The 16,144-nt window shown below is 39.7% G+C and overlaps 1 long non-coding RNA gene across 1 annotated transcript in view; it reads left to right on the forward strand.

The window, feature by feature from the left end:
• Positions 1–16,144, forward strand: part of LOC309871356 — a 359,459-nt gene that overhangs the window by 15,779 nt on the left and 327,536 nt on the right. The gene's annotated exons all lie outside the window — the stretch shown is intronic.

A 16,144-nucleotide genomic window follows, 5' to 3' on the forward strand; every position in this document is an offset into this window, starting at 1 on the left:
GAGAATCCGTTGGCTTTTCCGGTCAGGCTGCGGATGTTCTCCTGTTGAGCGGCCCGCGACTCAGAAGCGTCGGCGGGCGTTGTCTTGCCCTAAGTCGGGGTGCGAGTGCCTGTGTTTCGTGTCCTGATTCTGCAGTGACGGGAGAAGTCAGGTCGGTAGCAGGAATGCCAGTGAGGCAAAGGTACGAATGTGTACCCTACTAGATGCAGTCGCTGTGTTAGGACTGGAGCCCTCACCAGTGGATTCCTTAAGACCCCTGTGTTACTACGGCTGTGCCTGCAACGACCGGGGGCTCTGTAGGGTTTGCTGATGTCTTGTCCACTTAGATTACTTTTCCTGAAGACTTGAATTTTCGGGTTTTGGAATACCACATAAATGGATGGTTTTCAGGTGTAGCAAGGGGCTGAAGGACCCAAAGAGCCTCCAGAACAGCAACCGCTTTCCACTGCCAGCGGGACAAAGATGTTGAAATTAATTTCTAAGCTTCTAAATTGCTTCTGTTGGTTAGAGACAGTTGGGTATTGGGTAACTTTATTGGAATTCAGATATGTGGCCATCAGCAGTGACCAGAAACTTTCTAGCTACAGACCAAATTTGCCACCAAAATTTTGTTGGATCTGTGATCAAAGAGTGGTTCACATTTTAATTGATTGGAGGAAATCAGGGAAATACAGATCAAAACCACAATGAGGTACCACCTCATACCAGTCAGAATGGCTCAAATTCACAAGTCAGGGAACATTACACTGTTGGTGGGAATGCAAACTAGTGCAGCCAATTTAGAAGACAATATGGAGGTTCCTCAAAAAGTTGAAAATAGAGCTACCCTAAGACCCAGCAATTGTATTTATCTAAATATTTGTATCTGTATTTATCCAGAGGATACAAACATAATGATTTGAAGAGGCATCTGCACCCCAGTGTTTATAGCAGCAATGTCCATAATAGCCAAACTATGAAGCCCAGATGTCCATCAACAGCTCGATGAGTGGGTCACAGAGGTGTGGTATATATGTAAAATGGAGTATTACTGAGCCATCAAAAGAATAAAATCTTGCCATTTGCAGTGATGCGGATGGATCTAGAGGTTATCATGCCAAGTGAAATAAGTGCAAGACAAATACCATAGGATTTCACTTATGTGGAATTTAATAAAACATGAATATAGGGGAAAGGAAGGAAAAATAAAAACAGGGAGGCAAACTTTTTTTTTTTTTTTAACTTTTAAGAGTTAAAAGCCTCAACTCTAGGGAACAGAATCCTTTGGGGGGAGAAAGGGGAGGAGTAATTGGATGATGTGCATGAAGTAGTGAAGTATTGAGCTCTGGGTTTTATGTCTAACTGATGAATTACTAAATCCCTACCCAAAACTAATAAGGCACTTTATGTTAACTAAATTGAATTTGAGTAAAGACTTTTTATAAAAGGATTGTTTATTTGACAGAGAAAGAGAGCATAAACAGTGGAAATAGCAGGCAGAGGGAAAGGGAGAAACAGGCTCCCAAAGAATGGAGAGCCCATGTGGGGCTCAGCACTGGGCTCCAACCCAGGGATCATGACCCAAGCCAAAGGCAGATTCCTAACTACCTAAGCCACCCAGGCACCCCTAAATAATTTTTTTAAACAAGGAAAAAAAGTGATTGAAAGAAATCAAAGAATGAGTTCCTGACGTGTGAGAATTGCATGAAATAAAACTTTAGTGTCCATAAGTGTGTGTGTGTATGTGTATGTGTGTGTGTGTGTGTGTGTGTATATATACATATATATATATAAACACACATATTTATATATTTAAATTTAAGTAGGCTCCACACCCAGCGTGGAACTCTAAGGAGGGGCTTGAACTCCTGACTGTGAGATCAAGACCTGAGCTGATACCAAGTTGGAGGGCTAACCAGTTGAGCCACTCAGGTGTCCACATAAATAGTTTTATTGGGACACAACCACACTCATTCAGTTATTTATCATCTTGCGCTTTTGCTTACAAGTAAGGTTGAGTAGTTATACATGAGACCATATGGCCTGCGCAGCCCAAGATATTTACTATCTGGCACTTTATAGATAAAATTTGCCCACTCCTGAGGTACATGAGTAACAGGCTGCTGCAGTAGATCAGTTGTCTTTTATGTGAATAGTTTTTTTTCTTTTGCAATGACAGACTACAATTTCTGTATGTTTAGCAGCCGAATTTTACAGTTAACCTCTTTTTGCTATTGTGGAAAATAAAGATAATTTTATTTATTCCTCAAGAACACGACTCTGGGGCGTCTGGGTGGCTCAGTGGGTTAAAGCCTCTACTTTCAGCTCAGGTCATGATCTCAGGGTCCTGAGATTGAGTCCTGCATAGGGGGGTCTTTGCTCAGCAGGGAGCCTGCTTCTCTTCCTCTCTCTGCTTGCCTCTCTGCCTACTTGTGATCTCTGTCTGTCAAATAAATAAATAAATAAATAAAAATCTTAAAAAAAAACCATGACTCTGGTTGCTCTGTTGATATGTAGGGTCAGCCTACAATATTGGTCATTTAGATTACCAGTCAGCTAAAATTATGAATGCATTAATTGGCGTTAACCTTTTTTAGTTGCCTGAGATGCCAGAATAAATTAAGCATTAAACTGCTTATGGGGCGGGGTGGCCTGGGTGGCTCACAGCTGGTTAAGTGTCTGCCTTCGCCTCAGGTTATGATCCCAGAATGCTAGGATCAAGCCCCTGCAATTGGACTCCCTGCTCAGAGGGGAGTCTGCTTCTCCCTCTGCCCCTCCCCAACTTATGCACGCATGCTCCCTCTCTTTAAAATAAACTCTAAAAAAAACCACAACTGCTTATGGGTAATGAAGCTTAGTGGTTGAAGCATCCTCCCCACCCCCGATGTGTATATAGAGTTTATTGACACTCACAAATCCAAATCCAAACTCAGAGGAGGTATAGTGGTCTCTATAATCCTCTTCATGGGTTGGGGTGCTTGACAGTTTCCTCTTCCCAACAAGTGGTTTAAAGGCATTCCATGACCTGTCCAACTTTATTAGTTAAAGGGAATTGATGGCCAGAAACTGTGTATCCTGACAACTTTAATTCCTTCTAATTACATATCTCAGGCTTTAGGATGTTGCAGTTAAAATTCATGAACCAGTTTTCCTGTAACATTTTAAGATAGATTTACAGGCTCCTCATATTTGGGCCTCAGGTACAATACTTAAAGTTGGTTGGCTTGACAGATTTAACACTAGTAGCTAGAGGAGGTTTTCATGGTTGCAGAATGCAAGGTCTAATAAAAGATGGTAATTGTGATACTTGGTGTGGTAACAAAGTGGAAACAGCTGCTTTTGCATTCTGCACTGTGCATAATGGCATTGTGCCATTACTGTTGTCCAGCATTGATCCCGGCCTTTCTTCCCTTCCGAAACCTCTGTCAGGCTCTTCCTACCCACCTCCCATGTACAAGTTCATTACAACTCTATAACCTCAGAAGAGAGGTTTGCCTTCTGGCTTAAAGTTTTGTTTTGTTTTTGTTTCTGTTTTCAGAACAGGGCATTGCTATGTTGATAGGAATAAAATAGAAGCAACCAGAAGAGAATCACAGGTTCCCACTCCATCTTCCCAGCTATATCATCAGTTGTATCTATCCCACTGCCCTACCTCCTTACGTGGACCATCTCTATGGCCTTCTGTGGCTAGACTTTTGTTCCCTATATCCCCAGCCCAGCTTGGGGAAATCTTTTCAGCAATTTTTTCATCTTGTGCATCATCAAAATTTCCCCATCTTTTGAATCCACTCCAGTTAGCCTCTCAATCACTATATTGCACTGAAACTACTATTGCCAAGTCATCAGTGACCTTTGCCTTACTAAATCTAATAGCCATTCTCTGCTCTTTTCATACCTGCCCTTTCAGCAGAGGGCACATTTCAGTTGATAACAGTTTACCAACAGTGCTGTCAGAGTTTCAGAATATGGATAGTTATTATCCAGGTACATGCACCCATGTGCATGCTCTCTCTCCACACACACATGCTCCTCCAGGGTTTACATATATTTGGAATTCCACAATCCTGTACTTCCTATGGTAAATCATTCAGGAGACAATGACAGAATAAGAAAGTGTCTGTCTTTCTCATGGTAAATACAGAATTGTCTTAAAATTGGAGTTGTAGTACTGAAACTCCTATTTTATTCTTTAGATAGATTCTTTAGGTTGATTTTATTCTTTTGTTAATTTCCATTCTGGATATTTTCTTAATCATTGAAATTGATTATTTAGTGATACATTCTATCTTTTACTAGACTTTCCTCTTATTTTGTTACTGTTGGTTGATTCTAAGTCAAACATTTATTGTCTTTGAAAAACAGAAATTGAATTCTTTTACTTCTGTGACCTGTGCAGAACAAAATGCTAGCGTGTCCCAGAGACCAGCAAGGTTTGTCATTTCTCACTTTGAAACAGTGATACCCTTGATAAGAGAGGCAGTGCCTCTGCCTGTGATAAGCCAGGTCCTGCATTTCTGCAGCCTCATCCCCTTCCCTTCCACAGCCCATCCGGTATCCTGGCCTCATCCTTTAGAGGTCTCCATGTGCTGCACATAGCTCCTTCTGATGAGCAGTGTGTCTCTGGAGCACAGTGCCTATCCTAGGATCCCAGATTCTATTCCCCTACTAGGAAGAAGTAGCAACTTCTTGCATTTACAACTGTAGTTGTTTCCTCTTATCCATGGGGTATGTTCCAAGACTTCCAGGGATGCCTGAAACTGTGGACAGTACTGAACCATATATATAGTTTTTTCCTATGCATGCATATTGATGATAAAGTTTATAAATTAGACACAGTAAGAGATTAACAACAGCTAATAATAAAATAGAATAATTACAACAATATTATATAATAAAAGTTACATAAATGTGGTATCTCTCTCAAGTTCTCTTATTGTACTATACTTACTCTTATTTTGATGATGTGAGATGATGAAATGGCCACATGATTAGATGAAGTGAGGTGGATGATGTAAGCATGGTGATGTAAGCTACTTTTGACCTGACAGTACATCAGAAGGAGGACCAATCACCTGCTACCAGCCTGTGGTTGACCATGGGTAACTGTAGCTATGGAAAGTGAAAATGGGGATGTATGGAACTATACATAATGACACGGGTGATTTATGATAATGTTTCTCTCCCACTGTACAGCAACCCTATGAGGCAGAGACCTATGCCAGTTGTATTCACCATTGTATCCTCAGAGCACTCTACAAAGCACATAGTAGATCCTCAATAAGTACATATATTTAACTGAATTAATGGCAGTTTCACCACCTTCCCTCAAACCACACCAGGATCTGACTAAAGATCCATTTCATCTTCTCTTCACCTTACCTTTTGTAGAGAGAGATAAGCAAACTGGAGAATACGTAGGGGGAAGGGTTAAAAAGTGGAGTTGGGAAAAGCTAAATGTTCAGAAGCTACCCTGTATAGAGGGGAGAAGAGTCTAGAAACCTATAAGCACAATGCCCTCCCACTGCAGACCATTGTAATTTTTTTCTTATTTTTTTTCACACTATTGTGATTTAGAAGAACTTACCTCTTAAATTTTGTATTAAACTTCCAATATGTGTGAGGGTGTTTACCCATCTGCTTTCTTATCTAGCCCTTAGTCCCTTCAGTTGACTACTTCCCTCTCCTTTAAATCTGAACCTAGGCTCCAGCAGCTGTGGGATTCTTTCCTGACTGCTCCTCATAAGCACAGAAGCACACACAGATTGGGGGTTAGGGTGCCCTTTTCCCCTTACAGAAATTAAGGGGAATTTATGTACTTGTTTACTTGTTCCATGACTGAAAACTCCACCTTTAATTACTGTATCCCCCCCCCACCCCCATCAGTCTAGAGCTCAAAAAACATTAAGATGAAAATTTTAAATTAAAATATATATAGCAAAATTTACCATTATAGCCATTTTAAAGAGTATAGTTCTGTGGTATTAAGCACATTCACAATGTTCTAACACAACCCTCTATCCATCTCCAAAACTTTTTGATCTTTCCTAACTGAAAATGTACTCAATAACAACTTCCCATTCCTTTTTCCCACCAACTCCAGGCAACCATGATTCTACTTTTTGTCTTATGAATTTGACTAGATACCTCATGTAAGTGGAATCATCCAATATTTGACCTTTTGTGACAGGCTTATTTTACTGTCCTCAGGGTTCATCCATGTTGTAGCACAAGTCAAAATTTCCTTCCTTTTTTAAAGCTGAATTGAATGTGTATGCCACATTTTATTTATCCATTCATCCATCCATAGACATTTGGGCTACTTACAACTTTTGTCTGTTGTGAATAATGCTGATATAGACAAGGTGTAAAAATAGCTTTTTGAGATCCTGTTTTCAATTCTTTTAGGTATATGGCCATAGGTGGCATTGCTGGATCATATGGTGTTTAATCATTCTGTGTTTAATTTCTTTCTTTTTTTTTATTTATTTCTTTTCAGCGTAACAGAATTCATTTTTTATGCAACACACCCAGTGCGCCATGCAAATACGTGCCCTCCATAATACCCACCACCTGGCTCCCCCAACCTCCCAACCCCTGCCCCTGAAAACCCTTAGATTGTTTTTCAGAGTCCATAGTCTCTCATGGTTCACCTCCCCTTCCAATTTCCCTCAACTCCCTTCTATCCATCTCCCCTTATCCTCCATGCTATTTGTTATGCTCCACAAATGAGTGAAACTATAGGATAATTGACTCTGCTTGACTTATATCACTCAGCACAATCTCTTCCAGTCCCGTCCATGTTGCTAAAATAGTTGGGTATTCGTCCTTTCTGATGGAGGCATAATACTCCATAGTGTATATGGACCACATCTTCCTTCTCCATTCGTCAGTTGAAGGGCATCTTGGTTCTTTCCACAGTTTGGTGACCGTGGCCATTGCTGCTATAAACATTGGGGTAGAGATGGCCCTTCTTTTCACTACATCTGTATCTTTGGGGTAAATACCCAGGAGTGCAATGGCAGGGTCATAGGGAAGCTCTATTTTTAATTTCTTGAGGAATCTCAAGAAATGTTGCTGCACCTAACTTGCATTCCCACCAACAATGTAAAAGGATTCCCCTTTCTCCACATCCTCTCTAACACACGTTGTTTCCGGTCTTGCTAATTTTGGCCATTCTAACTGGTGTAAGGTGGTATCTGAATGTGGTTTTAATTTCAATCTCCCTGGTGGGTAGTGATGATGACCATTTTTTCATGTGTCTGATAGCTATTTGTATGTCTTCATTGGAGAAGTGTCTGTTCATATCTTCTGCCCATTTTTTGACATGATCATCTGTTTTGTGTGTGTTGAGTTTGAGAAGTTCTTTATAGATCCTGGATATCAACCTTTTGTCTGTACTGTCATTTGCAAATATCTTCTCCTATTCCTTGGGTTGCCTCTTTGTTTTGTTAACTGTTTCCTTTGCTGTGCAGAAGCTTTTGATCTTGATGAAGTCCTAATTGCTTCTCGGCCTTTTGGCTAAGATCAAGTGATCTTGATGAAGTCCCAAAAGTTCAAATTTGCTTTTGTTTCCTTTGCTTTTGGAGACATATCTTGAAAGAAGTTGCTGTGGCTGATATTGAAGAGGTTACTGCCTATGTTCTCCTCTAGGATTCTGATGGATTCCTGTCTCACGTTGAGGTCTTTCGAGTTTATCTTTCTGTACAGTGTAAGAGAATGTTCGAGTTTCATTTTTCTAGGTATAGCTGTCCAATTTTAGAACACATCAATGAAACTAGAAGCTGGTTTTTTGAAAGAATCAATAAGATCGATAAACCATTGGCCACTATATCCAAAAGAAAAAAGAGAAAGCTCAAATTCATAAAATTATGAATGAAAAGGGAGAGATCACAACTAACACCAAGGAAATAGTAACAATCATTAGAAGTTATTATCAACAGTTATATACCAATAAGTTAAGCAACCTAGATGAAATGGATGCATTCTTGGAAAACTATAAACTCCCAAAATTGAACCAGGAAGAAATTGACAACCTGAGTAGACTGATATTTAGTAACGAGATTGAAGCAGTGATCAAAAACTTCCCAAAAAACAAGAGCCCAGGACCTGAGAGATTCCCTGAGGAATTCTACCAGACTTTCAAAGAAGGAATAACACCTATTCTTCTGAAGCTGTTTCAAAAAATTGAAGCAGAGAGAAAACTTCTAGACTCATTTTATGAAGCCAGCATTACCCCGATCCCCAAACCATACAAAGACCCTGCCAAAAAGGAGAATTTCAGACCAATATCACTAATGAATATGGATGCTAAGATTCTCAACAAGATCCTAGCAAATAGAATCCAATAGTACATTAAAAAGATTATCCACCATGACGAGGTGGGATTCATCCCTGGGTTAAGGATGGTTCAACATTCACAAATCCCCTGGGTTAAGGATGGTTCAACATTCACAAATCAATCAATGTGATAGAACAAATCAATAAGAGAAGAAAGAAGAACCACATGTCCTCTCAATTGATGCAGAAAAAGCATTTGACAAAATCCAGCATCTCTTCCTGTTTAAAATGCTTCGAAGTATAGGGAGAGAGGGAACATTCCACAACTTCATAAAATCTATCTATAGAAGACCCACAGCAAATATCATCCCCAATGGGAAAAAGCTCACAGCCTCCTTGTTGAGATTATTGGAGCCCCTGAGGGGGAAGAGAAAGAAAAACTAGAGAATAAGGTTGAACAAATTCTCCATGAAAATTTTCCCAGTCTGGTGAATGGAACCAGTGTTCAAGTCCTAGAGGCAGAAAAGTCTCTCCCCCAAGATCAAAGAATCCAGAAAGATCTCAAGACACCTGATTGTCAAACTGATGAATCATCATATTAGATGGGCGTTCTTGAGAGCATCTGGGAGGAAGAGATTCCTTATATACAAAGGAAGGCCCATCAGAATAACTTCTGTCCACAGAAACCTGGCAAGCCAGAAAGGGCTCGTAAGAAGTATTCAGGGCACTAAATGAGAAGAACATGCAGCCAAGAATACTTTATTCAGCAAGACTGACATTCAAAATGGATGGAGAGATAGTTTCCAAGACCGACAAGGTCTAAAAGAGTATGCGACCACCAAGTCGACACTGCAGGAAATATTAAGGGGGGTTCTGTAAAAGAGGAAAAATCCTAAGAATAGCATTGAACAGAAATATCGAGACAATCTACAGAAAGACTTCAAAGATAACATGATGTCAATAAAAACATATCTCTCAATAATCGCTCTCAATGTGAATGGCCTAAACGCTCCCATGAAATGGCACAGGGTTGCATGTTGGATAAAACGACAGGACCTGTCCATATGTTGTCTACAACAGACCCATTTGGAACCTAAGGATACATCCAGACTGAAAGTGAAGGGATGGAGAAGCATCTTTCATGCCAATGGGCCTCAACAATGTGAAGAAAGCTGGGGTAGTGATTCTCATATGAGATGAATTAGATTTTAAACTAAAGAATGTAGTCAGATAAAGAAGGACACTACATCATTCTTAAAGGGTCTATCCACCAAGAAGATGTAACAATTGTAAATATTTATGCCTCCAATATGGGATCAGCTAACTACATAAGACACCTGTTAATGAAGATGAGTCATACTGATATGACTCCATTAATAGTAGGGGATCTTAACACACCACTCTCAGCAATAGACAGATCATCCAAGCAGAAAATCAAAAAAGAAATAAGACCTCTGAATGACACATTGGACCACATGGACCTCATAGATATATAAAGAACATTCCACCACTTCAATGAACTGAAGACTCATTCTTCTCAAGTGCACATGGAACCTTCTCCAGAATAGACCACATACTGGGTCACAAATCAGGGCTCAACCGATACCAAAAGACTGAGATTATTCCCTGCATATTCTCAGATTATGATGCTTTGAAACTGGAGCTCAACCACAAGGAAAATTTTGGAAGGAAGCAAAGACCACCTGCTTAAGAATGTTTGGATCAACCAAGAAATCAAAGAACTTTAACAATTCATGGAAACCAATGAGAATGAACACACATTGGTCCAAAACCTATGGGACACAGCAAAGGTGGTCCTAAGGGGAAAATACATAGCCATCCAATTCACCCTCAAGAAAACTGAAACATCCAGAATACAACAGCTGTCCCTACACCTTCAAGAACTGGAGGATCAAAAACAAATTAAACCAACTCCACACACAAGAAGGAAAATACTCAAGATTAGAGCAGAGATCAATGAGATAGAAACTAGAGATACAGTAGAATGCATCAATGAATATAGAAGCTGGTTTTTTGAAAGAATAAGGTCGATAAACCACTGGCCAAATGAATCCAAAAGAAAAGAGAGAGCCCAAATTAATAAATTATGAATGAAAAGGAATATATCATGACCAACACCATGGATATAGAAACAGTCCTCAGAAATTATTAAGTCATATACCAATAGGTTAGCAACCTAGATGAAATGGATACATTCCTGGGAACCTCTAAACTTCCAAAACTGAATCAGGAAGAAATGGACAACCTGAATGGACCAATATCTAGTAAAGAGATTGAAGCAGTGATCAAAAACCTCCCAAAAAAAACAAAAGCCAAGGGCCTGATGGATTTCCTGGGGAAGTCTACCAAACATTCAAAGAAGAAATAATAGCTATTCTCCTGAAGATGTTCCAAAAGTTGAAGCGGAAGGAGAACTTCCACACTCTTTTTATGAAGTCAGCATTACCCTGATCCCCAAACCAGGCAAAGACCCCATAAAAAAGGAGAATTTCAGACCAATATCCCTGATGAATCTGGATGCTAAGATTCTCAACAAGATCCTAGCTAATGAGAACCAACAGTATATTAAAAAGATTATCCACCATGACCAGGTGGTATTCGTTCCTGGAATGCAAGAATTGTTCAACATTTGCAAATCAATCAATGTGATAGAATAAATCAATAAGAGAAGAGAGAAGAACCACATGTCCTCTCAATTGATGCAGAAAAAGCATTTGACAAAATACAGCATCCTTTCCTGATTAAAACGATTCAAAGTATAGGGATAGAGGGAACGTTCCTGAACTTCATCAAATCTATCTATGAAAGACCCACAGCAAATATCATCCTTAATGGGAAAAAGCTTGCAGCCTTCCCATTGAGATCAGGAACATGACAAGGATGCCCACTCTCACCAACTCTTGTTCAACATAGAATTAGAAGTCCTAGCAACAGCATTTAGACAACAAAGAGAAAGAAAGGGTATCCGAATTGGCAATGAAGAAGTCAAACTCTCTCACTTCGCAGATGACATGATACTTTATATGGAAAACCCCAAAGACTCCACCCCTCAACTACTAGAACTCATACAGCAATTCAGTAACGTGGCAGGATACAAAGTCAATGTCCAGAAATCAGTGGCTTTCTTATACACTAACAATGAAAATACAGAAAGGGAAATTAGAGAATCAATTCCATTTACTATAGAACCAAGAACCATAAGATACGTGGGAATAAACCCAACCAAAGAGGTAAAGGATCTGTATTCGATGAACTACAGAACACTCATGAAAGAAATTGAAGAAGACACAAAAAAGATGGAAGACCATCCCATGCTCTTGGATTGGAAGAATAAACATTGTTAAAATGTCTATACTGCCTAGAGCAATCTATACTTTTAATGCCATTCCGATCAAAATTCCACAGGCATTTTTCAAAGAGCTGGAATGAATGATCCTAAAATTTGTATGGAATCAGAAGAGACCCCGAATTGCTAAGGAAATGTTGAAAAACAAAAATAAAACTGGCGGCATCATGTCACCTGATTTCAAGCCTTATTACAAAGCTGTGATCACCAAGACAGCATGGTCCTGGCATAAAAACAGACACATAGACTAGTGGAACAGAGTAGAGAGCCCAGATATGGACCCTCAACTCTATGGTCAAATAATCTTTGACAAAGCAGGAAAAAATATACAGTGGAAAAAAGACAGTCTCTTCAATAAATGGTGATGGGAAAATTGGGACAGCTGTATGTAGAAGAATGAAACTCGGCCATTCTCTTACACCGTACACAAAGATAAACTCAAAATGGATAAAAGACCTCAACGTGAGATAGGAATCCATCCGAATCCTAGAGGAGAACAGAGGCAGCTTCAATATCAGCCACAGCAACTTCTTTCAAGATATGTCTCCAAAGGCAAAGGAAACAAAAGGGAAAATGAACTTTTGGGACTTCTTCAAAATCAAAAGCTTCTGTACAGCAAAGGAAACAGTCAACAAAACAAAGAGGCAACCCACAGAATGGGAGAAGATATTTGTAAATGACAGTACAAACAAAAGGTTGATACCCAATATCCATAAAGAACTCCTCAAACTCAACACATACAAAACAGACAATCATATTAAAAAAAAAAAATGGGCAGAAGATATGAACAGACACTTCTCCAAAGAAGATATACAAATGGCTATCAGACACATGAAAAAATGTTCATCATCACTAGCCATCAGGGAGATTCCAATTAAAACCACATTGAGGGGCACCTGGGTGGCTCAGTGGGTTAAAGCCTCTGCCTTCAGCTCAGGACATGATCCCAGGGTGCTGGGATTGAGCCCCGCACTGGGATCTCTGCTCAGCGGGGAGCCTTGTTCCCTTCCTCTCTCTCTGCCTGCCTCTCTGCCTACTTGTGATCTCTGTCCGTCAAATAAGTAAATAAAATCTTTAAAAATAGAATAAAATAAAACCACAATGAGATACCACCGTATACCAGTTAGAATGGCCAAATTAGCAAGACAGGAAAGAACATGTATTGGAGAGGATGCAGAGAAAGGGGAACCCTCTTACGTTACCCTCTTGCATTGGTGGGAATGCAAGTTGGTGCAGCCACTTTGGAAAACCGTGTGGAGATTCCTCAAGAAATTAAAAATAGAGCTTCCCTATGACCCTGCCATTACACCGCTGGGTATTTACCCCAAAGACACAGATACAGTGTAGAGAAGGGCCATCTGTACCCCAATGTTCAGAGCAGCAATGGCACAGTTGCCAAACTGTGGAAAGAATCGAGATGCCCTTCAACAGACAAATGGATAAAAAAAGATACGGTCCATATCTCTTATGGAGTATTATGCCTTCATCAGAAAGGATGAATGCCCAACCTTTGTATCAGCATGGACAGAACTGGAGGAGATTATGCTGAGTGAAATAAGTCAAGCAGAGAGATTCAATTATATGGTTTTGCTTACTTGTGGAGCATAAGGAATAATGTGGAGGACATGGGGAGGAGAAGGGAGTTGGGGGAAACTGGAGGAGGAAACAAACCATGAGAGACTGTGGACTCTGAGAAACTGAGGGTTTTGGTGGGGTGGGGGTAAGGGCTGGTAAGCATGGTGGTGGGTATTATGGAAGGCACATATTGCATGGAGTACTAGGTGTGGTGCATAAACAATGAATTTTGGAACACTGAAAATTTAAAAAAAAAAAAAAGATAATAGGTGGGCTTGGAAAAAAAGAAGAAAACACGCCAGAGACTCCTTTACTGCAGAAATAAAAGAACTAAAATCTAGTCAGGCTGAAATTTAAGATCCTATTACAGAGATGCAGTCCAAAAGGAGGCAGAAGAGAGAGTCAATAATATAGAAGACAAGGTGATGAAAAGTAAGAGCTGAGAAAAAGAGAAAACTACTTGAACATAGGGGTGGTTTTGAACAATCAGTGATACCATAAAACACAATAATATTTGAATAATAGGGATACCAGAAGATGAGGAAAGCAGGGGACAGGGGGAGGGGGGTTATTTCATGAATTATAACTGAGAACATCCCTAATACAGGGAAGGAAACAGGGTTTCAAGTACATGAGGCACAGAGATCTGCCCTCAAAATCAATAAAAATGGGTCAACACCTCAACATATAATAGTGAAGCTTGCAGTTTTTAGAGATAAAGAGAAATCCTGAAATTATCTCAGGACTAGAGGTCCTTAACCCTACAAGGGTGGACACATAAGGTTGACAGCAAAACTGTCCACAGAGATCTGGCAGGCCAGAAAGGACTGGCATGATATATTCAGTATGCAAAATGTAAAAAATTATGCAACCAAGAATACTGTATCATATAGAATATTTCGTTCAGTATAGAAAAAAAGACTATCATTCATTATAGAAAAAAAAGAGTTGCTAGGACAAACAAAAACTAAAGGAATTTGTGAACACTAAACCAGCCCTACAAGAAATATTCAAGGGGATCCTTTGAGCAAAGAAAGCCCAAAAGTAACAAAACTGAGAAAGGAATAGAACATTTGACAGAAACAGTGACTTTACATGTTATACAATGGCATTAAATTCACATCTTTCAATAATTACTCTGAATGTAAATGGACTAAATTCTGCAACAAAGCAGAGGAAGAAGCAGATTTCCTACTGAGCAGAGAGCTGGAAGTGGGACTCAAACCCAGGACCATGGGATCATGACCCAAGACACAGGATATCAGATTGGATTTTTTTTTTAAGTCCACTGATATCTTTAAGAAACTCCTTTTAGACAAAAAGACACCCCCAGATTGGAAGGCAGGGGGTGGAGAAACCTTTATCTTGCTAACAGACATCAAAAGAAAGCATCCTTATATCAGGCAAACTTGATTTTATTTCTTTTTTTTTAACTTTTATTTTTTTAAATTTCTTTTCAGTGTTCCAGAATTCATTGTTTATGCACCACACCCAGTACTCCCATGCAATATGTGTCCTCCATAATACCCACCACCAGGCTCACCCAACCTCTCACCCCCAGCCCTCCAAAACCCTCAGATTGTTTCTCGGAATCCACAGTCTCTCATGGTTCATCTCCCTTCGCAATTTCCCCCAACTCCCTTCTCCTCTCCATCTCCCCATGTCCTCTATGTCATTCCTTATGCTCCACAAATAAGCGAAACCATATGATAACTGACTCTCTTTGCTTATTTCACTCAGCATAATCTCTTCCAGTCGCATTCATGTTGATACAAAAGTTGGGTATTCATCCTTTCTGATAGAGGCATAATACTCTATGGAGTAGATTTTCTTTCTTTCTTTCTTTTTTTTTTTTTTTAAAGATTTTATTCATTTGAAGAGAGTGAGTGAGGACAAGAGCACAAACAGGGGCAGGGGGAAAAGCAGAAGAGGAAGCAGATTCCCTGCTGAGCAGGGAGCCGGAAGTGGGACTCAATCCCAGGACCATAGGATCATGACCCAAGCTGAAGGCAGATGCCTAATAGACTGAGCCACCCAGATGCCCCAGACAAGCTAGATTTTAAACCAAAGACTGTATTAGGAGATGAAGAAGGACACTACATCATAATAAAAATGTCCATCCAAGAAGAAGATGTAACAGTTATAAATATTTATGCCCCTAACTTGGGAGAAACAAAATATATACATCAATTAATAATGAACTTAAAAAAACTACTTGATCATAATACAAACAAAGGCAAGGGACTTTAACACCCTACTCACAGCAATGGACAGGTGATCTAAGCAGAAGATCAACCATCAACAAGATCCCCCTCTTTGTATCAAAAAACAAGGGCTTTGGATGACACACTGGGCCAGATGGACTTCAGAGATATATTCAGAGTATTTCATCCCAAGCGGAAGAATACACATTCTTCTCAAGTGCACATGAGACATTCTTCAGAATAGACTATATACTGGGTCACAAGTCAGGTCTCAATCAGTACCAAAAGATTGGGATGGTTTCCTGCATATTTTTAGACCACAGTGCTATAAAACTTAAAGTCAACCACAAGGAAAAATCTGGAACACTATGAATACATCGAGGTTAAAGAACATCCTGCTAAAGAATGAATGGGTCAAGCAGAAAATCAAAGAATATTTAAAACATACACGGGAGCAAATGAAAATGAAAACACGACAGTTCAGAGCCTTTGTGATGCAACAAAGGTAGTCCTAAGAGGGATGTATATGGCAATACCGACCTGTCTCGAGAAACAAGAAAAGTCTCAAACACACACCCTAACCTAAAGGAGCTGTGTGTGTGTGTGTGTGGGGGGGGGAGAATAAAACCTAAATCCAGCAGGAGAAAAGAAATAACAACAATTAGAGCAGAAATCAAAAGAGCAGTAGAACAGATCAATGAAACTGGGAGTTCATTCTTTGAAAGAATAAGATTGATAAACC

The sequence above is a fragment of the Mustela nivalis genome (assembly GCF_964662115.1).
Source record: "Mustela nivalis genome assembly, chromosome: 8".
In the NCBI taxonomy this organism is placed as follows: Eukaryota; Metazoa; Chordata; class Mammalia; order Carnivora; family Mustelidae; genus Mustela; species Mustela nivalis.